This window comes from Marmota marmota, unplaced genomic scaffold, assembly GCF_001458135.2.
Source record: "Marmota marmota marmota unplaced genomic scaffold, marMar, whole genome shotgun sequence".
In the NCBI taxonomy this organism is placed as follows: Eukaryota; Metazoa; Chordata; class Mammalia; order Rodentia; family Sciuridae; genus Marmota; species Marmota marmota.
Window position 1 is genome coordinate 4479966 of NW_025999969.1, and position 24046 is coordinate 4504011.

Below are 24046 nucleotides of genomic sequence, written 5' to 3' on the forward strand. Positions count from 1 at the left end.
CATCGTTGCTCCAGCTCCAGGAAGGACCTCGTGGCTGCAGTAGGATTAAGCACTTAATATTTACAAGGTGCTTCGTTGTCTTTTTTTAGTGACTAGCGCCTCTACAACAGCTGTGTCAGGACAATGACATTGCTGTCAAACTTTGTGGAACCAAAGACCAAAAAGGCAGTGTTGATGGAGTAGTGTTCTGGTGCTGGGCTGGGAGGGACCAGGCCACAGGCCTTGGGATGGGTGTGGGAAGGTAGGGAACACTCTGTTTCTGGTGAGATTTGTTCTCCCAAGAGTATCCCAGGGCTCCTTTTTTATGGGAAATCCCCAAAGCCTGTATGGTTTTCAGACCCTAGTGTCTATGGACCTTAAATGTAATGAGGATGTCAGCTAAATTAGGAAAAAAGGAGATGGGGTGATTTTAAGGAACAGGGGATTTTCCTCCCACAGTGCATTCCATTTAAACCAGCCATGGCCAGGGTGAGTGGGTATGGGCAGTAAAACGTGTACCTATAAAACATGTTTGGCCAAGTGCATGGGACTGGTGGGTACTCTTATTTTCTTTCTCCCTTTCCTTCCTCCTTTATTTCTTATTTTTAGGTTTTATCTTATTCGCTTTTATTTTTTTCCCTACTTTTTAATTTTAGGAGTGCTGCTGGGAATTTGGAACTCAGGGGTACTTGACTACTGAGCCACATCCTCAGCCCTATTTTGTACTTTATTTAGAGGCAGGGTCTCACTGAGTTGCTTAGCACCTCACTTATGCTGAGGCTGACTTTGAACTTGTGATCCTCCTGCCTTACCCTCTAGAGCCGTTGGGATTACAGGCGTGCGCCACCACCCGACCTCTTTTATTTTTAAATGGTTCTATTATTTTAAAAAATGTGTTCCAAGTACTAAACAGAATTTGAACTGCACTTATAAGTACAAAGAATAAAATAAAAAAACCCTCAAATCCATTCTGTCGTAATAATTATTAAAGTTTTGGAAAATACCTTTTAGACTTTCTAGCTCTTGTTCTCTGTATACTGTATATATACATGTATGCCCACACATCTCAGCATGTACGTGAATTACATTATGATTTATGTGAATAAATGGCAGGTTTTTCAATGATGCACCTTTTCACCCAGCAACATGACTTGAAAAAAATTTTATATCAATATATATACACATCTGTCTTTTTTAAAAAATAGCTTCAGATATTATTGAGTGATAAAATATAATTTTCTTTAAAATTGGTAATATTTATATATGTAGATTATATATATTTTAATCTACATATATATAATCTATCTATCTATATCTATATATATATAATCCTCACAATTAGAACTGATTTTTTTAGATACGTTTGATTATTTGCATTTGCCACTATAGTGATTCTTTGATTGTTTTTGATTTAGGAAACATCAACTAAGTATTAAAAATGGCAGGCACTGTACCCAGGTGTTAGGGTTGACAGGTACCATAAAATACTGCTTCTGCCTGCCCTAGGGCTCTCTGCTGGGGACTTAGATACACCAAGGAGGAGGCATGTGCCCTCGGGGACCAGAGCAGCACAGGGCCCACACTGGCTTTCACACTGTTCATCGTTTACAAAAATGAGAAGACTGAATCTCACATGCCAATGAGCTCCTTGCCCCTCTCGATATTTTCTGCAACCATGATTCAGAGTATTAATAATATATTTAAACATCGATTTGATTGTTAATTTATTTTTTTGATAGTAAAAGTAATATGTGCTCATGTATAAGATTAGAACCCGTGGGCATGTATAAAAAGAAAATGAACTTCACCTGTAATCCTACCACTCACAGGTAACTACTGTGACATTTCATTTGCGGAAGTTGATTTTCCTATATGACCCTGGGTTTTTAAGTCTTAACTCACCCTCTGTAACCTAGTTCTCAGCTCTACTTTATATAACATTGTTAAAGGATTCCAGATTAAAAATAAATTATATCTCAATCAAAATGCACTTGCATGTTTTTTTATTACTGCTTTATGGTTAAATATACTATTTGGGTTCATCCCGACAAAATCACACATGCATGGAAATCTTTTTCATTTTCCTTGTACATTGTTAACTACCCTCCCATCTCACACAGATATACACACACTGCAAAAGTCACTCTAGGTGAAAATCAGCCTCTCATTTTACAGATAGGAAAACTGAGGTCTAGAACTTGCAAAGATCACATTAAAATAAAGTGACAGTCTCCACTGAGCCCATGTCTCTCGAAGCCCTTCAGTGCTGCTCACCTTCCCCAATGATAGCTCCTTACTAGGTCATGGAAACAGAGGCAAAGGGAGAAAGGGAAAAACACGTCAGTTCTAAAGAGTGCAGGTTTTTTCTGTGTCCTTTAGCTGAGCTATTTTTGTGACTATTCAGTACGTGTACAATGCTGCCTCTTGGAGCGTTCCAGCCAGACTAAGAGGCCATTCACTGCTGACTGCAGCCATGCTGTCCCCCCCCCCCCCCCCCNGCAGATTCCATGGAATCCTTGGCCCGGAAACCAGATGGGAACAAACTATTCCAATAAAAAATTCAAATTTTGGAGTCTGAATATACACAGAAAAAAAAAAAATGACTGCATATCCTGTTGGACTACGTACATAACAATGAAGCAGTGACTTATAAGCGTGTGACGAGGCCGAGGGTAGGGGTGACGTTGGAGTTGATTCATCACCTAGTCTGTAATCCATTCACCAGCCACAACTTGTTTTAAACACAAATGCCAAATTATTCATTCTCCTTCAGTCTGACCGTGTGATTCTCTCAGCACCTTGAGTTGCTTTCTTTGCATGTAGGACAAAGCATGGACTCCTTCATCTGGTGTTTAAAGTTCTCTGAGCTGTCTTTCCAGACAGCTACAAACTATGGGGATGTACTAAGGTAGCAGATAAGAGCCACACTGCAGCCAGACTGCTCCACTACTGACTAGCACCTCACCTGTGTGCCTTGCAGCACACCTCCCTGTTCTCTGGTTACCTTATCTGTGCAATGGAAATAGGTTCTTTTTTTTAAAAAAAAAAAAACAACTTGGGATTGAACCCAGGGGCACTCTACCACTGACCTACATCTTCAGTCTTTTTTTATTTTGAGACAGGGTCTTGTTAAGTCACCCAGGCTGGCCTCTAAATTGAGATCCTCCTGCCTCAGCCTCCTGTTGCTGGAATTATAGGCAAGTGTCACTATATCCAACTTGAAACAGGGTCACGGAGATTAAACAAGTTAATATTTGTAAAGGGCGTAAACAATGATTAGCTGACGATCCTTCACATAGAAAGTGCTCTATTCATTTTCTTAAAGAAATATTTTTTCTAACCCATCTCTGCTACTTTCCTTCTTGTACTAGACATCTGGTCAGTCCTGAGAAGTTTCTCTCATTTGCCTGCCTTTATGCAGCTCTGACCCTCACCTCTCTGAGCCATTGTTGACCTCACATTTCTGCCTGCCCAAATCTTATTTGTCCTTCAGTTGTGCTCAAAATTGACGTCTTTTGTCCATTTCATTCTTGACGTATCCAAATATTCATTCCTTTAGTAGAATGGCTTATGGGCGGGGCTCTGTGTGCCAGGTGCCTTAATGGGCAAACCTTTTCCCAGCCAGGTGAGGCCTAGCTGTAGCTTGTCTTGTGCTTATCACCATGACATTGTTGTAAGGTTTGTGATGGGGTAGTTGCATCTCTCTTCCTAGAATATAAGCTAATAGAGAGTAGGTTGTCAATTAATAGGTGCTTATTATGCCTAAAATGTAAAAAAGATGAAGTGAATGAACAAATGAAGGAGGTACTCCTTGTAGGCATTAATTACCTTCCAAGTAAGGCAAGGATAAAGGGAACAAGCATTGTTTGCATGAGTGAGAGAAAGATGGAGACAGAGAACAAACATTGGGGGGGGTGTGTGTTTATGTAAGTGAGGGGTGGGGTTTGGGAGGAAGGCTGTGTCTGAGGGCAGAGGACCACTTCCAAGTTGAAGAAGGGCAGAGAGAAGACAGGGAGAAGAGAGCTGTAGAATTTGAGGGAAACAGAATTTCCTTAAGTGGTATAAAATGCCAAGTGAATTGGGTCTCAGTTTTCCTTTTCCTCTTTAGGAGGTTGGAGCTGATATTTAAATAAGGTGGGGGAGGGAGGTGGGGTTTGGAAAAAGAAAGTGAAAATTGTTTTCTGAAACTGTCTTTGCCAAGTAACCCTGGACAGAAAGTTCAGAGGTGGGGGCTGCCACAGCCTACCAGCAGCAGTAGGCCCACTCACTGTCCCTACAGTCCTGGTCACTCCTGCCCCTGCCTCTCTCCTTCCTCCCTCCCCTCCCTCTTCTCCCTTCCTTCCTCCCTTCCCTCCCTCTCTCTCTCTCTCACACACACACACACACACACACACACACAAGTAATTGACTGGGGAGAAATAAAAAAGTAAAATGGAACACAAAGTAAGCAGATGATTTCAACCTGCAATTATTTGCCAGATTATAAGCATGACGTATGGACCTGACCAACTCATCCGTTTCCCAGTGGTGGCCTTCTGCTCCTGCCACCCTCCTGGTTAGTTCCCCCGCCTTCTACTTGCTTTCTGACTCAAAGCAGGAGGAGAGAATTGAACAGTATAACTAGATTTGGAGAAGAGACCAGGGCAGGTTTTGGGAGCTGACTCCAGAGGCTTAGCATGAATCCGATTTCTGGCCTTTTCATTCTGCAGATTTTCCAGCTTTTTAAGTAGTTCTTGTTTTTACTGCTAATCATGCTTTGCTGTGGAGCGCACACACATTCACCTGGGGACATGCGTTTACGAGTCCCCATGTGTGCAGGCCTCAGAGTAGCTTTAGGGGAAACTGAGATTGTGAAGAGCTCCAGTTTGTGTGTGTGCTCACCCTGTGGGTGCCAAGGGGAAACTGGATTCTGGGGAGGTGAGAGAGGGCAGACAGAGATGGGTAAATAGGTGTGCTGAGAGCTGACAGGACCTGCACACAGGTTGTGAAGTGATCAATGCTTGAGTTAGAACTCTGTGGGAGGGTGCAGTGTTCTGTTTGTCCCACCAGTGAGGGCTTTGCTGGGTGTGTAGGGGGGGTGTTGTAGGCTTGCAAGGGGGCTAGGACTTTCCTAAACAAGGCAGAGAGAGATGCCTCTTCAAGCCAAAGGGAACAGCAGAGACATGAAAATATGTACAGAAATTGGGAGCGGCAGGCTGAGTTTGGAAGGTGCGAGGAGGTGAGACATCTGTCTCCAATCTTAGAAGTCTCTAGGGCCCTCCTGTAACATTTGGGCTTCCCCCCCCCCCTACAGGCAGTGGGGAGCTGTTACATACAGTAGGATTTTGGAGAAGGGCTGTGATAGGATCACTCTGGGGTGTGTATTTTGTTTTACTTTTACTTCTTACATTTCAGAGTCTTTTTAGGAACTGTTAGGCAACCTTAACTCTGGGGAGCGTGCACTGCCTATCTTTTCTTCTCCATTCTTTCCTGGCTTGGCTCCTTCTGGAGCTTCTGATAATGAAGTGTGGCAGCAAGGTTCCTAGGAGCAACCATGTGCATGTTCTTCCTGTCCTTTCTCCCCTCCCTTTCTCTTCCTCCTCCTCCTCCTCTTTCTCTATCACTACCCCCACCAGCAGCAGCACTCCCCTCCCTAAAATAAATAAACCAGTCGCTCCAAAAGGTTCCAAGCACATTAGTCACATATCCCAGAAGTTTAATACAGAATTATTTTGACAGCGAGAACAAGAAGTGTTTTCTAGTTGAACGCACAGAACTTGCTTATTCCAACTGGGCTTTCTGCCGCACAGACAGATGATATGTTTTTTAGATGGATCGGCTGTGCAGCGCAGAGACTGCGACGCTTCCCTTGGATACATAACAAACTGCTCACTATCAAAAGCGGCTGGGGAGAAGATGTGAACTGGCAGAGAGAGAGAGAGAGAGGGAGGGAGAGGGGGGAGGGAGAGGGGGAGGGAGGNAAGGTGGGAGGGAGGGGAGGAGAGAGGAGAGAGGAGAGAGGGAGGGAGGGAGGGGGAGAATGAAATCAGGTTCTTATTGAGAATGTAACTTTCTCACTAATAGCTTTCATGACTCAGAGAGATTTCTGTGTGTTTGTTTATTTATTTGGCTGCCTCTGGAGCCATGGAGTCCTTTTTTTAAAACCCCGGCTTATGCGTGTTCTAGAAGACCTGGGCAGATTGAGTTGCTGCCACACGGGTGGCTGTCCAAGCATTCCAGCCGGAGTGGCTCTTCCAGAAATATTTCTTGACTCACTTATTTAGCACTTTCTATTGTTGTTACTGGGCAGATTAAAGAATCCCCTGCCCCTGCCCTTTGGCCATGCTAGTTCTGAGCTGATAGGGTCCACTTGTCCCTGTTTGGCAGATAGGAAGAATGAGGAATAAAGCTGAAGCACATTGTTGCTCAAGAGAGATCGTTGCCTGAGGTGCCACCCAGGCAACAGAGGTGCCAGAGGGTGCATGCTCTCTTCCTTTCTGCTTTGACCCTCTCCTTCAGGGTCCTGAGTAGGAGGGTCTTTCCTCAGCAGTAGTGTGTCTGGGTGGAGACCCAGAGGTGAGTGTGCTGGAGAGGAGTCAGGGACCTAGTTCCTATCCTGCAGTACCTCCTCCTCCTAGGGATTCCCAGCCTCTGAGGCCTGGGCTGACTCTCTGTCACGTGTTCTCTCCTGCTTTCTTACCCTCTTCTGCCTGTTTCTCCCAAGGCCCTTATTTCCGGGCTTTTTTTCTGAAGGTACTTACTGGCTGTGTGATCTTGGATGGCAAATACTTTGGGCCTCAGTATTTTTAGATGCTTTTCTTTTGTGAAATCTTTTTTAAAATCCCTCATGAAGATTGAGTAGGCTTCCATCCAGGGCCAAGTTGTCCCTTGGGAATGCTGTCTCCATGGAACCCACTTTGAAAACCACAGTATTGTAGGTGCTTCAAGGTCTTGAGGAAACCCTGATGATATGCGTCTACCTTCTTTAAGCCTTGGGCCTCTCTGTCCATCTTTGAAGGCTAAGAAAGTGGCACGTGTACAGATCAGGAAGACTTGACCTTTGATGGTGACAGGACATGGGCTCTTCTTTATGCTTGCTCACTTTGGGTGATTCTTCTCAGCAGGGTGCCTTCTGGTCATCCTCTGGGCAGCTGGATGTAGCCCATCATTACTATGCATCACATTGCGCTGAGCAGGGGAGCTGCAGTCTTAGGAAAGTCTGCCCCATACTGGGGCTCTGGGATAAGGGCGCGTGCTTAGGAACCTCTATGAGAAGAAGAACCAGGCATTCAAACTATCTTTAAGAAAAGTTTTTTAACTGCCAAGTTTGCTCTGTAAGAGGAAGGTGGAGCACGGGCTTTTCTTCCTCCTCTGGAATTCATTCAGTATAGCATTCATCTGTCACTGTGCTGTTCCCTCAAAAGTTTCTGACCTTGTAATCATGCTTTATATGTTCATATTGCAGGGCAGTTTCTGAAGATGTTTTTTTTTTTTTTCCCCCAAGGGAGATTTCATTTGTGCTTCACAACAATTCTGAAGCTAAAGAGACTCAATGAGATTTTATGTGTCTGCCCAAGTTCATAGTTAGGTTGGGGAGAACTGTGGGAATGGGAAGCTTAGGCTCACTGGCTCATGCCATTGCACCAACCATTCATTCTCCTTCAGGAATTATGAATGCTATTAACAGGTACAATTTATCAAGTGCTTACTTATATATTAAACACTGCTAGGTGGATACTTTACAAAAAGCCAATTTAATTGTTTCAACTTCTTTATAAGGTAGAAACGATTATGCCCACTATGCAGAGGAATGACTAAAGATGTACAGCAGATAAAGAGCTTGCTAAGGGTTCTACTTCACAGAATTGATGGATCTAAGATTCTAATTTGGATCCCCTGCCTCCAGGGTTTTTTCAAATATAGGATGTGATCCTTGCCCATCCTCAGTCCTCATAAGAAGACAAAAAGTACGTTCTTGGAACACTAAAGCTAGCCTGTGGGTGACCATGTGCTATAGTGAGTACCATACACTGTTAGGGTTAGCAGGTAGCTGTTTTCCTTTTTTGCTTGTGGATACCACAAGGTATCTATGCTATTCCTTCTGCCTCCTTTTTAGATTTTATATGTTCCTTGTTGAAATCATGAGTCCTCCACTCTCCTTGTTAGTTATGTGCTGTTGGGCAAGTTATTTCTATTCTTGGGGCCTAATAGCAAAATAGCTAACCCTTTCTGCTCAGATCATTCTAAGTCACACATCTAGGGAGTGTGAACAATGAATTCTCTAAGATTCCTTTAAAATTATGTCATTTACAATTATAGATACCAAATAAATTTTTGTTTTAACTTGGGATGACAATTGCAGGGATATTTCAAAGAGATTTTCTGCTTCTGAAATGCAATTTCCAAAAGTTTTAAAGTCAGACACCACATGAAGAAATAATGATATCATATCAAAAAAGACAAATGCCCAATCTGTGTTCTGATAGGCTTACTGCTTACTTCTTGTGTTTTTTTGGTCTCAGTTTTTTTCTTTCTTTTACTTATGTTAGAACAAACCTTGTCCCCAAATACGTGCGTGTGCGCACACACACACATAGACAATTCTAGAGAAAGAAAGCCTCCTACGTTCATTAAACTTGCCATCATCTCAGAATCTGGTTCATATACCTTTGGGTGAGCAACAGAAATTTGTCTTTTCCTTTCCAAGTTCAGGGTGTGAATCAATTTCTCCCTGCCTTTTGCATTTTAGTAAATGTTTCCTAGATGGATTCAGTGGGTTTCCAGTAAAGACAAACAGCTCAGAAAGCAGATTGCATTCATACCAAGGCCTGAATTCTGTGACCCAGACTTTGGAGCTCAGTGCCATATATGGCAAAAAGAGGAACAGGAGAGGCAGTTGAGGGAGAATGCCAGACATACAATGCATTCCTCAGAAATGTGCATACGCAACTGACAAAACAGGACCCTCATTGATTTCCATGTTATGCAGAACATGAACTGTGAAGTTTCCAGAAAGAAGCCAATGTTCCAAGCGTCTGCCACAAGGAACAGTTTATTTTCTTTTTTCTTTTTAGTCACATGTCGGTTTAATTTGGAGTAAGTGTTCAAGTCCATGCTAGCATGGGTGTGGACTAAAAAATTATTCTTACAGTCAGCAGACATGGGTTCTCTGCCCAATTTGACTGCTATCCAACTGTGAAACTCTTCTCTCTCGCTCTCTCTCTTCCTGGCCTGTATTTTTCAATGGCAAAGTAGTGGGTTGGATTTGATGATCTCCAAGATCTCTACTGTTTCTGTTTTCTTTGGTTCTAATTTTGCCCGAGATTTTCCAGTTCCTGTGGAGTTCCCTGCAGAAAGTATTTTCTGATTCTTCCCAATGCATTTTGTGGTTTGAACTTTTAAAGACATATCCTGATCTTGAATTTTTCTTTGTGATTTCCTTAAGTATGTTTTGGATGCATTATTATCCTTTACTAGGCAGGTGATTTCTTGCTCTGGGTAGTGATGAATGCATTTCCTGTATCTTCATGCTCTTCCTCCTCCACTTGTCCTTGTTCCTGGAGAAACAGTGGGGATATGTCCAATACATAGTTGCGGGAACAGGTGTCCAGTTAGCAAATGCAGCTTTTTAATGGCCTTGTTAGTTGTCTGCTTCCATGACACATTCAGCCTTCTCTGTGGGAGAAGTGGGACCAGCAGGAGGCAGATCCCACAGCTTCCTCACACCTGTAGATACAGAACTAGGGATGTAAAACTGAGGTGTTGGTTTCCCAGTCAGTAATTGGATGAGTCACTCGGTTGTCACAGATGTTAAAAAGAAATAGAATTGCAAAACTCTGGCCCTGGAGTGGACTGTAGTCCTTTTTACTCTAGGAGACAAGGCATGATTTTAAACGCTCCTCTTTGTCTGGGTTCTGCAGACTATTGTCAACAGACTACAACAGTCTTGTTAGAAAAGTTTGTAATTTTCCACTCCTTTTGAAGAAGGTTCTAGCCAAAGTCCACCTCTCCCATTTCCCTTCTCTGCTGAGATAAAGGGAGGTTCCTTATTCCTTGACAAAGTATCCTGGTCCTTGGGCTTGCATGTATTGATGGCAGCTTGTGTCCCTAGCTTGTTCACAGTGAGTGACTAGAAAGTCACTTCTCTGAGGAAGCCATGGTAGTGTAGCAGCACCCATGAGTCCCCTTCCTGCATGCTGAGGATGAAGAGCCAGCTAGCCTCTCAGGCTCTGCCTTAACTTGCTTCAGATTCCCCTTTGCTGGAAGCTGACCACAGCACAGCCAGGAGTCATGCGAAGAGAAGGAGGGAGACGAGTTCTTGTAAGCAGAGGGGTTCCTGGCGGGGGGTGGGGGGATGATACAAGATCTGTGTTCCAATGGCAGCTGTGCCACATACTTGCCCTAGACTGATGGAACAGGCTTTGTGGTTGGGGTCCTTGATTTCTGTATCTGGCCAGTGGAGGTGCTAGTGGTTCTGCAAATCCTCTTCTAGCTCATAAAGCCTGAATTTAATGTACTTCCAGCTTGTTTTGATATCCTGAGTGATATTGAGCTAGTCAGCTTGCACAAAATTCTGAGCATACCATTACCCCCTGGATAACACAAGATCCCCCCCTGGTGGGTACCTGCTCACCATAATTAGGAGTAGATTTTTGAGTGTGGCATTCTGCCCCATTCCCAGCCTAGTTCTAACTTTGGCCCAGTATTTGCTTCTATGTGTGGCATTCATCTTCACTTTGAATTCTCTGTGAGCTCTTTGTACTACAGAGGTACATGTGTGTGTAAGAATAGGAAACTGCACACTATGACATGGTGGAGTCTATGGGTCAGGAGTGGAACTGAAAATAAATCGGGATTCTAAACCAGGATTTGGGGGTTCTGTAGCAGACTCTACAAGTGGTTCTGGGGAGATTTAGGGACACTGAAAGCAATGTATCTTCTGCTTCAGTGAAAAACATAAATTTTAATGGTTACAAATGCTTCTTGCTATTATAAGAAAAACCACAGGAAAGACCAATCGTATAAACAGTAATAATTTATTGACCATGACTAATCCTTTGGGGAGTAAGATAGGTGACGTAGGCTTCTGAAGGTTTTGCAGTGGACTAACCCCTTTCACGCTCATTAACTCATCAGATCCTTATAACAGGCCCATGAGCGTGGCAGGCTAAGGCACATTACCCTTATTTTACTAATGAGTTGAGTGATGCTCAAATAAAGTGAAGAAACCATCCAGTGTCACATGGTGAAGAGGTGGCACAACAGAGATTGTCTAGTACTTTTATGCTTGCGTCCTGATTTTTGAAGCTACAGCTTAGCTGGTAAAGAAGGATCAAGACACACTCAGCCCTCACCCCATACGCACAGCCAGAGCATGGTAGAGGGTGGTATTTTAATGAGTTAGGAGTCGTGTGGGTCATAGTATTTGATGAATCACTCCTGGTGATTAGTGGGGTGATGTTAGTTAACTTTCACAGCTGAGATATCAACTAGTGTACCCTGACAGGTAACAGGATTGAAGATTTTTGCTTGCTGACTGCTCACACATGCAGGTGTACTTTCACATACTGAAGGCAACAAAGAATTAATATGCCTTGAATATTTAATATTTGATCTATAGAAGTGAACCATGAACTGAGGGCTGGAAAGAATTTAAAACTTAAATAAATCCCATCTCCCCTGTCGACCTTCAGTCTCTTTTCTGATATTCATGCAGTTAGTAAGTTCTCATCTATCACACGAGATATATTTTAGTGAAGAGTCATTGGTCCAGAGGCTGTAACGTTCAGTATTTAGAGATATTTATAGATAATTTGTGACTTCCATCAATAGTTATTTGTAAAACCATTAAATGGCATTATGAAAACTAAACCTTTCTCTGAAATGTATATTTTCTTCTTAGAGCAAGTTTCGTGGGTTGGCACTCTGTGCATTCTTCTCTCAATTATTGACTCTCATTTGCCTTAAAATTTCTCCTTCTGTGATTTAGGGCTTCGTAACTTAATTCTGGAAATTATAAATTGGGGAAGTAAGCTCATTCTGTATTCTTTCCCTTTGATTCCATTTTTGGTCCCGGAATTATATCTACATAATTCCTTAAGTTTTGAGTCATATAGGAACATGTTCTGTGTTCCTGCACATGATTCTTAAAACCTATTTATACTTTCTTAGAACCACAAAGGGGACCACAAAGTTCTTCTCAGATAGCCCAAGACTATAAGTTCTGTGAGGTCAGGAGCAGTGTTAAGTTTATTTCTGTATATCCTCCTCCTGTAACTCCAAACACCCAGCCCAGTGCCAGGTGGCCTCAGAAAAAGAGAGTTCAGTTGAATTGGATTTTTCATCTTGCTGCTCTCTCTGTTCCTATTCAACTCGTCCAGTCATTGGGGGAAGAATGTGGACCCATCAAGTGTGATGAGTAAGTGAATCATGGGCTTTGCTGCCCTCCACCAGGGCTTTAGCTGTGTTTAGATTTAAGAATGCTGAGTAACTAATAAAAACCGATTCCAAAGCACTCTGCAGATAGAAAGTGCTTCATATGTAATAAATAATAACGGCCTTTCAAGATTAGGCACAGCCACAGAAAGAAGTGCCGACCTTGCAGGCTATAGGAGCTTCTGAGAGAGCTTATGGTAGAGGAGTGAATTGGTTGAGACTGATTCCTATCATCACTTTGTAAAGAATACGTTTACCTCCAAGTCACCGTATTTTTCTCATGGGGAAATGTTTACTTTCTGAATTCTCTAGGAATTAATCCTTGCATTGGTATTAGGAGTCTGACTGCAGGATCACTATGGAAAGTGACAGGCAAGCCTAGAAGAGCTTAAATTCAGTCCTTCCCAGATTCTGATGCCTTTCCCGACTACTGTGTCCTTAAAGAAATCAGTAGTGACCTCTTTTAGTTCCAGGGCACATGGTAGTTTAAGAGGTACATGTTAGCACCTTTTCCCAAAGGACATAGTGGACTGGCCATGGCCCTTCTGGCTTCGTATTATTGGTTTCGGAGTAGAACCTCATTTGGCTGTACAGGGTACTTCTCCGCAGATTCTCTGCCTCTTCTCAGAGAGGCCTTGATTTTCTTCTTGGAACTTTGTCAAGCAAATTGCCTGCCTTTCCTTTGTCCTGGGTTTCAGGTCAGTTTTATTCAAATTTGATGAATAAATGACAGCTGGCCACCAGGAGTCACCCACTATGTTTTCACCTGCATTATCTGCCTTGTTAAAGCAAGTAGAAGCGTACACAGAATCTTGCTATTCTCCTGGGTGACTTTAAAAGCCTTTTTCTTCTTAGTCATGAGATTCCACTCTAACTGGCCATTATTCATTCAATCAGTAAATATTTATTGGACACCTATTGTATTTCAGGTACTTTTATAGGTTCTGGTCAGTGAACAGAACAAAGTCTGCTAGAGTTAATGTTTGAAGGATTTAACAGAAGTATGATTTAAAAAAAATAACATGACAGAAGTATGCTTTAAAGAGACAAACAGAACACAATAGCTTTTTCATTCAGACCTTTCTTCCTTCTCCCTTTTTTCCCTCTGAGTAACCTGACTCAACACGGCTTTCTCTCTTGCTTTTACCAAGACACCTGTGTTTTCCTCTTGTTTTCTTCTTTACTCCTATTGTGTCTGCCTGTGCTTCTTGCAATGTTAATGGTGCAGATGAAGCTGCCCCGGCGGAATCCACCTTCATACCTATGCCCTCCCTGCTCTCTTGCTCCGGGCATGGGGTGGTACGCACGTGCCTATGCTGTAAATCAGAGAACCCGAAGGGAAGAGTGGCTAGTGGCCTGAATCCAGGATCCATCTGAAGAAATGGATGTGACCTAAAGGCCAGGCCTGGTGACCCAAATGCCTCAGCATATTGAACTCAACAGGACTTCTGTCTTTTCTCTGAAGTCTCGTATCTCTTTATTTGGACTGGACTTAATAGAATTTCCTTAACACTAATTAATAATAAATAAATGAATTTGATAATAGACTTAATAGAACTTTTTCTGTACTGAGTTATTTTACCCATTTCTTAGTTTTCCTAGGTGACATGGACCATGTTAGTGTGGTTGAAATTTGTTAAATGAATGGGGGACCGGGAGAACATTTTCCTCCTCTGAAAACTAGTTTCTTATTTTGAAAAGAGAAACGAGTCACATTTGACACTGAGTCCTAGATTTCAGTGGCTCAAATGCAGAGACCTGACCTCTCTATTGACCAAGTAGTTGGATGATACTCTCCTCGGATTTCTACTAAAGCTTGAGGTTTGCAGGTGCCTGACCATCCATGGGGTATTGTGATCCACTCTAAATTAGGGCCAGTGATTACGCCTTAGCAAAAAGCAAGGCAGTGCTTGTGGCAGAAAATATTTTCTTTTTCATTCTCAGGACATAGATCTCTAACTTCGCACTTTACCTCGTGCCTTTGTTTCATGCTGGTTTCTAGCCCTTTGCCCCTCTTTAGAGCCATGCATCATTAGCATGATAATTTGCGTTTATTTTCACACACATTCTGTGTCAGGCCCTACACCTGTACTTTCAGTATCTCATTTCATATAATCCTTAAAGCCAGCCCATCTAGTAGCTACTAGTTATTCATATTGGATAGGTGAGTTATGGATGGATTAGAAAGGTTTAAGTAACTTCTCCAAAGTCACATAGCCTGTAACGGCAGGATTAGGTTAGAAATGAGATCTCTCTGACAGCAGCCTTTGATTTTGTTTATGCTCTCTTCACCCCTGGTTTCTTCTCCTGCCCAACTCTGTTTACCTTGTGCACGGCTGAGGACTGAGGTCTGTGTGCAGGGCTGGAGGGAGAGCTCTGTCCTCACTTCTTCCTGTGGTGGTGCCTGTAGCCAGCAACCTTCCATGTGTGTCATATGCTTCTGACCTCTCAGTATCTGATTGATTCTCAAGACCGAATTCACTGACAGGTCCCTTCTAATAGGTTCATCGTTTTGACATTGCTTTCTTGTGCATGGTCTGGGGTTGTACACAGAGCTGTTGGATTCAAATGTCTTCTCGGTGTCTTTAAAAAAAATTTTATTTTTTTTTGCATGTCCATCATAATACAATATGTTATAACAAGATCTTAAGACTTTAGACTTTTTTGAGAATTTGGGAGCAACTTGAGAAAGGAGAGTGAGGTTGGAGAGAGGCATGGCCTTTGCATCTTCTCAGTGGACCATGGTGGAGGCCTTGTGATATATCCTGGCCCCTGTGAGCTCCTCATACTCTCCAGGGAACTGCCTCAGCCTGGAACACTTATAGTATTGGTGCTTAGCATTTTTGTATTACTTTACATTTGCAAAGTGCTTTCCAGTGATTTATGAGCTGTTCTTGTTTTTAATAGCCCCTGGAGATAAGTTGATATTCAGTCTTCCGAGAATGTAAACGCATAGAGAAGGCTCATCTCACTAGATAATATTGGATCTGGGTTCAGGGCTCTGACCTCCTGGGATAAGGTCATTTGAGGCTATTGTCTCATGTGGGTTAGAAGGAAATCAAGTGGACTTAACTTCAGTTCTCAGTCTCTAAGGCAGAGGTGAAATGATGGTGGCTATTTAAGAAAATGACACAGAAGCTGTTATTTACAGAGCTGAATTCCAGTCCTGACTCCACGGCTGCCCAGTTTTACTGACTTTGAGCAGTTGCTCACCTATGTCTCAGATTTGCCTCTGGTTAAAAAAGAGTTTTCTCCAAGGTCACTTTAGAGCCAACATGGTGTTAAATACAATTGAATGACTTTGGACTTCTCCGGAACCCTGTGTAGCCAGTGAATTATATGACAGAGAACATGGGTATAGATCTAAACCATTAGGGAACTTGTATTAAAAGATGCTCACCTTCCTTTTTCTCGGGCTCAAGGACTAACTGACAATGATGTGCCTTCAGCTTCGTTTTAGGAAGCATACAATCTCATTCACTATAAAACAGAGATGGTGAGTAGAGTTGCTAGAGGAAAATCAGACCGGAGCCAAGACCATCAATTCTATATCTTATGGGTGTTGTAGAAAGTAATTAGCAGGCTTGATTATCTCACTGGTTCAACACACGTTTTAGGGATGTGATGTAATGTGAAGCAACATTTAGTTGTCAGATTTTAGGGCTGTATCAAATTTATTTTTGCAGGAAAAGTCTAGTTGTCCTGGCAACCTGAAATTGATTTTCTTCTTGCTCTTGTCAGCTGAAACTGGTCCCCTTTGAATCATTCCTCTAATTTAATACAGAGAACTGTATGTCCCCACCTGGTGACCGGATCGTACTTAATGACAGGTAACTCCAGCAAATGGTTTTTCTCTTCTACCTGAGCCAGAAGCTATGCTTTCTTACTACCTTCACCCTGTGTTGTTTCTCTTTGTGGTTATTTGTCTGTGGAGTTAGGTGTAGAAATAAAGAGTCATTTGATTAATTAAGAGTTTAATCAGGCCTATAGAGCCGTGACGTCATTGGCAGCCAATCATGGCCTTCCATTTTCAGTTACCTCCTGGGCATGGGTGGGATTAGAATGCTCTCCAGAAGAGGGAGTCCTTTTGTGGGAATGCCTACCATTTTTGTAACCTGGGGAGGGTGATGTAATGGCCCAGAAAACAGAAAGCAGAGCTGCCTGGCTGCTTTTTTGCCTGTCAGTCATCTCTGTCCAGTGGAGGGGGTTGGTCCACAAAAGGTGGAATCGACATCACCGAGAAGGAACCGATGCATGCCCTTGACATGTGAGGAGGTGGTGGGGGAGCCCTTCACTTTGCTGAGATGATTGCAGAGCTTGTGTGCCACGCTCACTGCATCTCAGGATTCAGAACTTCTGACGGGGAACTGCTGCCAGTAATTTTGAGGAAACCTGGAAATCAGCAGAAATGCCAGAAGTGAGGAGATGAGGAAATAGATATCAGTTATCAAAAAAACAGGTATCCGGAGTCTAGAATCTGCTGACTTCATTGTGATTCCTGGTATGGTTCTAGGATGGCTTAGTAGACAGATGATTTATGATTGGATGAAAGGAAGTAGTGTTCACCAGGAGCCAGGACAGGGTCACTTAGCCATTTCCCTTTTTGTTTGGGTTAATGAGCTGTTGAATTGAAATATCACAGACATAGTGTAGAGGGTGCAGGCTTTGGAGATGGATCATCTGGATTGAAATCCAAGGTTGTCAGTTTTGTAGCCACATGACCTTTGCTAAGTTGTTTAATTTTTGTGACTCAGCTTCCTTCTCTGGCTAATCATGGGGCTCACAAAGGATTCCTCCGTGGAGCTCAAATGAAATAACGTATGGGAAATGCTCAAAGCAAAAACCTGCGTATAATAAATATTTAATAAATGTTGCCATAATTATTATTAGTAGGAAGAAATTTAGTAAAGCATTTAAAAATCTTTTACATGGTTTTGGATCAGTTGAAAACATGTAAACTGGATGGATTTATGGGTACAAGAATAAACATGACTTATTAGTAATGTGGATGGAGAAAGAGTGTGCATCTTGGTGGCAAAAGCTCCAAAGCTGTGTTTCAAAGAGGAAGTTGCAGGGAGGGGGAAGAATCTGTGAGCATTTTGCAACTTGCTGAACCCCACCCAGTCCCCCATTATTTTTTTCTCCCATGAATTAGTAGTCATCATTAATAATTTTGGTATTTGTCTATTTTTATTTCCAATACTTACATATCTATAAGTAAGATAGTTTTTGGTTAAAAAAACCCTCAAAATTTATTTATTCAAATTTTTTTCTTTTGTTCTTTCATAAAATATCACAACTACCAATGTTGAAACAGTTTCTCGGAGCTTCAGTACCCTGTTGACCTACATATCATTGTCCTTATAGCCACAGACAGGGGGGTACCTGTACTGCTTTCCCCTCTTCTTACCATAGACTTAAGACTTTTCTTCCTTTTCCTTCCTTTGTTTCTTTTATTGTTCCTCCCTTCCCCTTCTTATTTATCTGCCTCCTTCACCATTTCCTCATTTACCTTTGTCTTCTGTTCCCTTCCCTCCCCCTTCCTCCCTTACTGTCTACCTTTCCCCTTTCTTCTTTTTCTTCTTCCTTCTTTCCTCCTCTTTATTCTATTCTCCTTCTCCTCTTTTTTTTTTTTTTCATGTTTTATCTCTTGCCTTAGCTTAGTCTCAGTAACCAGGCATTTACCTGATGGTAGAGGCCCTTGGAGAAGCAGGCTCTGGCCACCTATTCTTGTCTACGAATTGTCAGGACCCCATCAAAAACATTTATTGGGCCCCTGCTTCCTAGTCTTTAACACTGGAGCTCTCCCCAGCTTTCAAGTTATATCTCAGTGATATCATTGTTCAGCCTCACAAGGCCATGGTGGCCTATGAGTGACCCATGTCTTGTATAGTTTCTTGTCCTGTATGCAGGGGTGATATAGGAAGTTGGCTTGCATTTGCGTTTATCTGTCTGGACTGCTGGAAGGGTAGGAAGTGCCCCTGAGACCAGTGAGCTCAGAATTTCTGTCATGTGACCTCTAGTGTGTTTTCTTTACTTCCAGGTGTCCCTGACACAGGTGTTGTGCTTGCTCAGAGGCCTTTGCACCTCTGACTTCAGGCAGCCTTCACACCTCCTCCCTGACTCCTTCCTGTTACCGCATGTTCATACCTCTCACCCTATGGGAGGGCCATCCTTTCTGAAGGGCCCTCTCTGATAAGCAGCTTCCTTCAGACCCAGTTCAAATTCTACCTTCTCAGAAACATCAGCTTTTCCATTTGGAATGAGCTTCTCTCTCCTGTCTTGTCCCTACCATGCAGTTTGTACTTTGAGAAGTGCTCTCTCTCTCTCTCTCTCTCTCTCTCACACACACACACACACACACACACACACAGTGCGTGTTTTGATGGCTGGTGTCTGTTTCTGGGCTCTGATCAGAGGATACCTCTGAGTTTTCACAGCCTGGCTCAGTGGCTGGCCTTTCAAGCATTCTGTAACTGTTAAATTGAATTACTGAGAAGGCTGTGCTATGGAAGGTTAAGTGCAACTAACCCAGGGAACCAGAAGGGCCTCTGGGAACTGGGCTCAGGAGCCCAGCTTGTATGAGTAGCCCTCAGCTTTTCCCCAGCTCCTCTTAATCCTGTTTTTCTCTAGGCAGAAGGAGAGGGGGTGCCTGCTTAAGATGCTGGTGACATTCCCAGAGAAGTTGGGTCAGAATGTGCCATCTCATTTCCAGCTCTCAAGTTCCTAGAGTATCTACCCTTGCCCTGTCTGAAAAGGTTAGTGTTACAGGAAGTGGTTACGTGACGACCTCCGAATTTCTGGCTTTGATTATTGATCTTGAAGAAGACTTTGCAGTTGCCCCTGTTACAAGGAAGGCAGAGTTGCTAAGGTGCTGCACTTGTGAGACTAAGTGAAGATTCAGCTTTGTTTATGATTCTGACTTTTGGGAACAGTCCAGGGTCAGCCTGTTTACATGATGTACTCCATAAATCCACTGCTCACCAGCGCTGTTGGGTTCTTAACTTGATGGCTGCTTGTGAAACACCTTTTCCTAACTTGCAGATGAATGTTGCATCCAGTGACTCACACAGATAAAAATCCTTTATATTTAAATTGTTTCAGAGAACTTAGGTAAAAAGAGGATGTGCGCAGCAGAGGAAAGAGAAAAAGCAATCCAAGGATGCTTGGTTCCCAGTTCTAAATCTAAGAGAGACTTGTATGACATGGAACTTTAATTTCCAGATTTGTAAAATGGAAACGCTGATAATTATTAGGGAGGGTTGTTAGGCAAATCAATTTAGCTCATTTAGGAGAAACATCTGGTAGAGGACCTGGTACTTTTCAACAACGGAGTATTCCAGCAAAGTTACAAGTACTTGCTGTGAACCCAGCTTCTATAGCTAGCTGCTTGAATTTGAATGATTTATATTACTTCAGTAAGAATGAGTTATTAAACCTCACTGAGCCCCAGTTTAAATGGCTTTAATTTGGAGTTAAGTATACTTTGCATGCCAAGGTATAAAGATTAGAGCATGTAAAGGCCCCAATGCACATCAGCACTGCTCCAAAGAGCCGGCTGCTCTGAAGTCATGGGTCTGCTTATTGGAGAAGTGGACTTCGGAGGTGTTGACCGAAGTTATCCTCTATGGCCAAATTGATTTCTTGGATCCTGGTTTCTCTTTAGAAACCAGACCCACAGAGTAGACCCTGGTACGGAAACACTGATTTTATGAAGGCATAAGCCACAGCATGTGTAGAAAAGTGGTTGAGAGTGTTCTCACAGCCTGCAGATGAGGAGGTATTGGAGAGAAGGCAGTATTTTATCCAGAAATGATATGGTAGGAAGAGAAAGGTTGAGGCTGGTGATGAATTGATGAGTTAATGCTTGCCTTCGGTGGTAGTGACCAGGCCTAATCTAGGGCAATGGTAAGTGGGGCTGGGGACAAGAAGCCGCCAGGAAGAATAGGCAAAAGAAACAGAATGATACCCAGGAGGACCAAGGTAGAGGTGAGTGGGTTGAGTCAAAGTGTGGGATACAGTGTCTTAGATATTCTGCAAGAGGAGAAGGGTGGATGCTCTCTGTAGAAACCATCCCATTAAGTAGAATGAAGGGACGGTTGGAAGTGCATGTGTAAATGTGCATCTGTATATGTATCTGTGCATGTGTGCATGAGTGTATTGGTGACAGGGCCAAGGAGTCTGAGGACTTACCCAAGACCATATAGCTGGGAAACATCTTTCATTTGATCACATTGCTAAGTTTGGTAATGACTGCAATTGACAGAAATGGTCAGGGGGAACATGTAGAGAAAGGGCCTCAGCCCCATTTCCTGCCCTCCCAAGCAGGTAGTGAGTAGGAGTTTTGAGTTTCTCTGTTTGATAGCATCACCTCCTCTGCTTTCCCAGAAATTATTCCTCGAAGTATGACTCGAATCGTTCCTCTGTTGGGAGATGTCTCAGTTCAGAGCTGACTTTCAGCTCTGGTTGTTGACTAAAAAATGCTAATACTGGCAATTCAGAAGTGACCCAATCAGGTGAGAAAGCAAGTCTGGAAGGTCAGAGGGCCTGAGTGTGGGTTCTGGCCTTGTTTCTAGAGACCTGTATGGAATGGGCAAGTGAGTCTACTTCTTAGTGCTTCAGTTTGTCCCCTCTAATTGGAGGATCATGATTTCTATGTGATAAATTTGTTTTGACAGTGCTTTGCAAATTGCAGTATTGGTCGTAGTATAATAAAGATAAAGGATTTGGATTCCATTTCTACATTTGCAAAGCAGTAGGTGGGGTGGTGAATTGGTCAGCTTGTGTAAGTTGTGCACATGTTTAACATTACAGCAAGGCCAGCATCTTCTCCTTTTGTGGGTGTGTGTGTGGGTGTGTGGGTCTTAGAATGTTGTGGTTAGTGATTCTAGAATCTACTGACTGCTTGATTCTGTCCTGCCTTGTGCAAAGCACCAGAACTCCTGCCCTTGTCAGCTCTGGAAGATGCGTCACTTTAATAAGACAGATTTCCTAGTTCACTGTGTTGTCCTGGGAGGATTTTTTAATTTCTAGGCCTTTATTTTTCCATAATAATAAGAAACTCTGACTGTGTGAGCTTAGGGTTAATGGGACCAAGGCTTGTAAAGTCCCTCTGTAAGTTGTCCCGAGCTCTATGTGTTTTTGGAGCATTTTTTTCCTCCCTATTGCTAGTGGCACGAGGGAACTTCTTAGGTTTTGAAAAGACCCACCAGTTCAGAAGAGGAAATGGAGTGAGGGAAGCCCATAGAGGGAAGTGACTTTCCAGGGGCCTTGGAGTGAGTTGGAATCCTGAGAACTGAGCCTGTGAGAGCTGTGTCACAATATATCCAATTCAGTGTGAGCCTGATTTCCCCCAGCCTAGGACTTTGACAGAGGAAGACAAAAATCTCCTCAGAAGGTTGTCAGCTCTCTGAATCCTTGAAGGGGTGGGAGAAGTCCTTTTGGTGAGTGTGGCTGCAGGTGCAGAGGCACCACTACCTCCTGTCCTTGTTCAGTTGTAACTTGTTTCTTTTGTGGTGCTGGAGATTGAACCCAGGGCTTTGTGCATGCAGGGCAAGCACTCTACCAACTGAGCTATATCCCAACCCATTATTTGGGTTTTGAATGAATCAACATACTTGTGACCCAGAGGACCCTGTGATGTGCTGGGCCACATGCTGGAATTAGTCAGAAGGCAAAACTGCTTCTCCTGACCCTGGAACCCACTTATTCTGCCTGGTTGAAAAGAATCCTCTCTGGTCCTCAGTTTCCTTATTCATGGCAATTGTTTTCTCTCTTACTGCTTTATGGTGTTGGTATAGAAATAAATAGAGGGAACATTTTTATTTTTGTAATTAATATTGCACTATTTAGATTTCATGATTTTCTGTCATTTAAAATGGGCAACTGACTTTTTTGTCCCTCAAAATTAAATGTATTGGTATTAAAAAAAAAGCCATTTTAAGTTCCAAGGATAGCTAGCAGGTAGGTTTTGCCTGCTGTCAGAGTTTCCTAATTTCAGCTTGTGCCATTTCAAATAAATATTGAAGATAATCAATGAGAGGGTGCTCATGCAAATCAAAGCACGGGTTGAAATATCTCAGGTTCCCACCAGCCTCTCACATCTACCTTAGCTTCTAGTATTCAGTTCTTCATAGACCCTGGGGCTTGAGCCCTCCTTTTGAAATGCAACTCATGAAGACACACTTCTCTTAGCACTTAATCACTGGGCTCCAGAAGGTCACTATTTAAGAAACTGAGGTCTGGCAAGGTCATACATTGAGGAAACGGCAGAAATCAAGACTAGAAGCCAACTCTTTGGATTCTCAATTCTCTGCTCTTTCTGACACATCACTCTTCCCTCCTGTCAGGTGAAGAGAGAAGCCAGATGGTTTGACAAATGGTTCTTGTTGCTGTCAAATCTGCCTTCTCTTTCTGCTCTGACAGACAGTTCTTACCTTCCCCCCAACCCCCCTCTTTTTTTAGCGGGGAGGAAAGGGTGGTGGATACTGAGCGAGAGAGGGAGGTAGATGAAGGCAAAAAAAAAAAAAAAAGTCATCTTAGTGTCTGATTCTTTATGTGGTAGAGATGGCCAATAAGCTCTTGTTTCTCTGGCAAGAAGCAAAGTGAAGGCAGTGAGTAATCGTCATCTTGAATTTAAAGCACATAGGGGCCTAGAAATGGCAGGCTGTATTAGGAGACAACATTGATTTCATATATATTCATCTTTAAAAAAACATGTTTAAGATGCCATATCCATAAATACTAATAAGGCTGTCTGATTCCAATTTTCAGGTGAGATTAGCATTTTATTGAGTATTTTATCTGTCAGATTCAATACTGGATGTACCATCCTCCCAGGCTTATTAGCATAATTGCTGTGCTTAAGCAACAATAAAAAATTCAGCAGTAAAATAGCAGTTAGTACAGGCAATTTGTTATCAAAAGCTTTTACTTAAGGACAGCTCCAGCCTGCATTTATTAGCAAGTTAGGGTTATAATTTATTTTTATTTGGAAAAACAAAAGGAGGGAAAAAAGATTTTGCTTTTTTGTTTTGGAAATAATAGAGAAATTAGAAAGCATTGCCTCTCTGGAAAATCGTCCGCATCCCTTCTTCCCCACCGCTGAAAGCGGGCTGTGATGGGAATAGATTCCACTTGAGGCACGTTGGCTCAGACAAAAAGTCGCTTTCCTAGGCATTAGAATAAATGAGTGGTAATGTCCCTTTGTGTTTGTACAGACATTTCCAAAACAATTTCAGATCTCTGCTGTTGCTTAAATCTCACATCAGTTCTGAGTTCTCCGTTCTTAGAAATAGAAAACTGAGTTGAAATGACTCGTTGAAATGACTCTTTCATGTAGGCAGTTTAATGGTAGAGCTGGGCTACAAGAACTAGTCTTCCAGCCTCCAGTCCCATGGCTGCATGGGGACCCTTCACACCCTTCTCCTCAACTCCTGGTATGGGTACTTTCTCCGGCCCTGTGGTAGAGGGGTTTTATACTGGGCTTTTTCCATCAGCTTGTATACATACACCCATACCCACACATCTGCACATACGTATATGCTTTATGCACACACACATTTATGTTTATGCATATATATATATACACACACACATATGCATTTATGTTTATGCATATACACACACATACATCATCCCCCCCCCCCCCAAA

The 24046-nt window shown here is 42.7% G+C and overlaps 1 protein-coding gene across 8 annotated transcripts in view; it reads left to right on the forward strand.

The window, feature by feature from the left end:
- Positions 1-24046, forward strand: part of LOC107154372 (LIM domain containing preferred translocation partner in lipoma) — a 608084-nt gene that overhangs the window by 46224 nt on the left and 537814 nt on the right. The window contains exon 3 of one of the 8 annotated variants that reach the window (XM_048804053.1): positions 19027-19151. The exons of the other annotated variants lie outside the window; for them this stretch is intronic. The gene's annotated coding sequence lies outside the window, so the exon portion shown is untranslated. The remainder of the gene's footprint in view (positions 1-19026; positions 19152-24046) is intronic. 8 annotated transcript variants of the gene reach the window in all.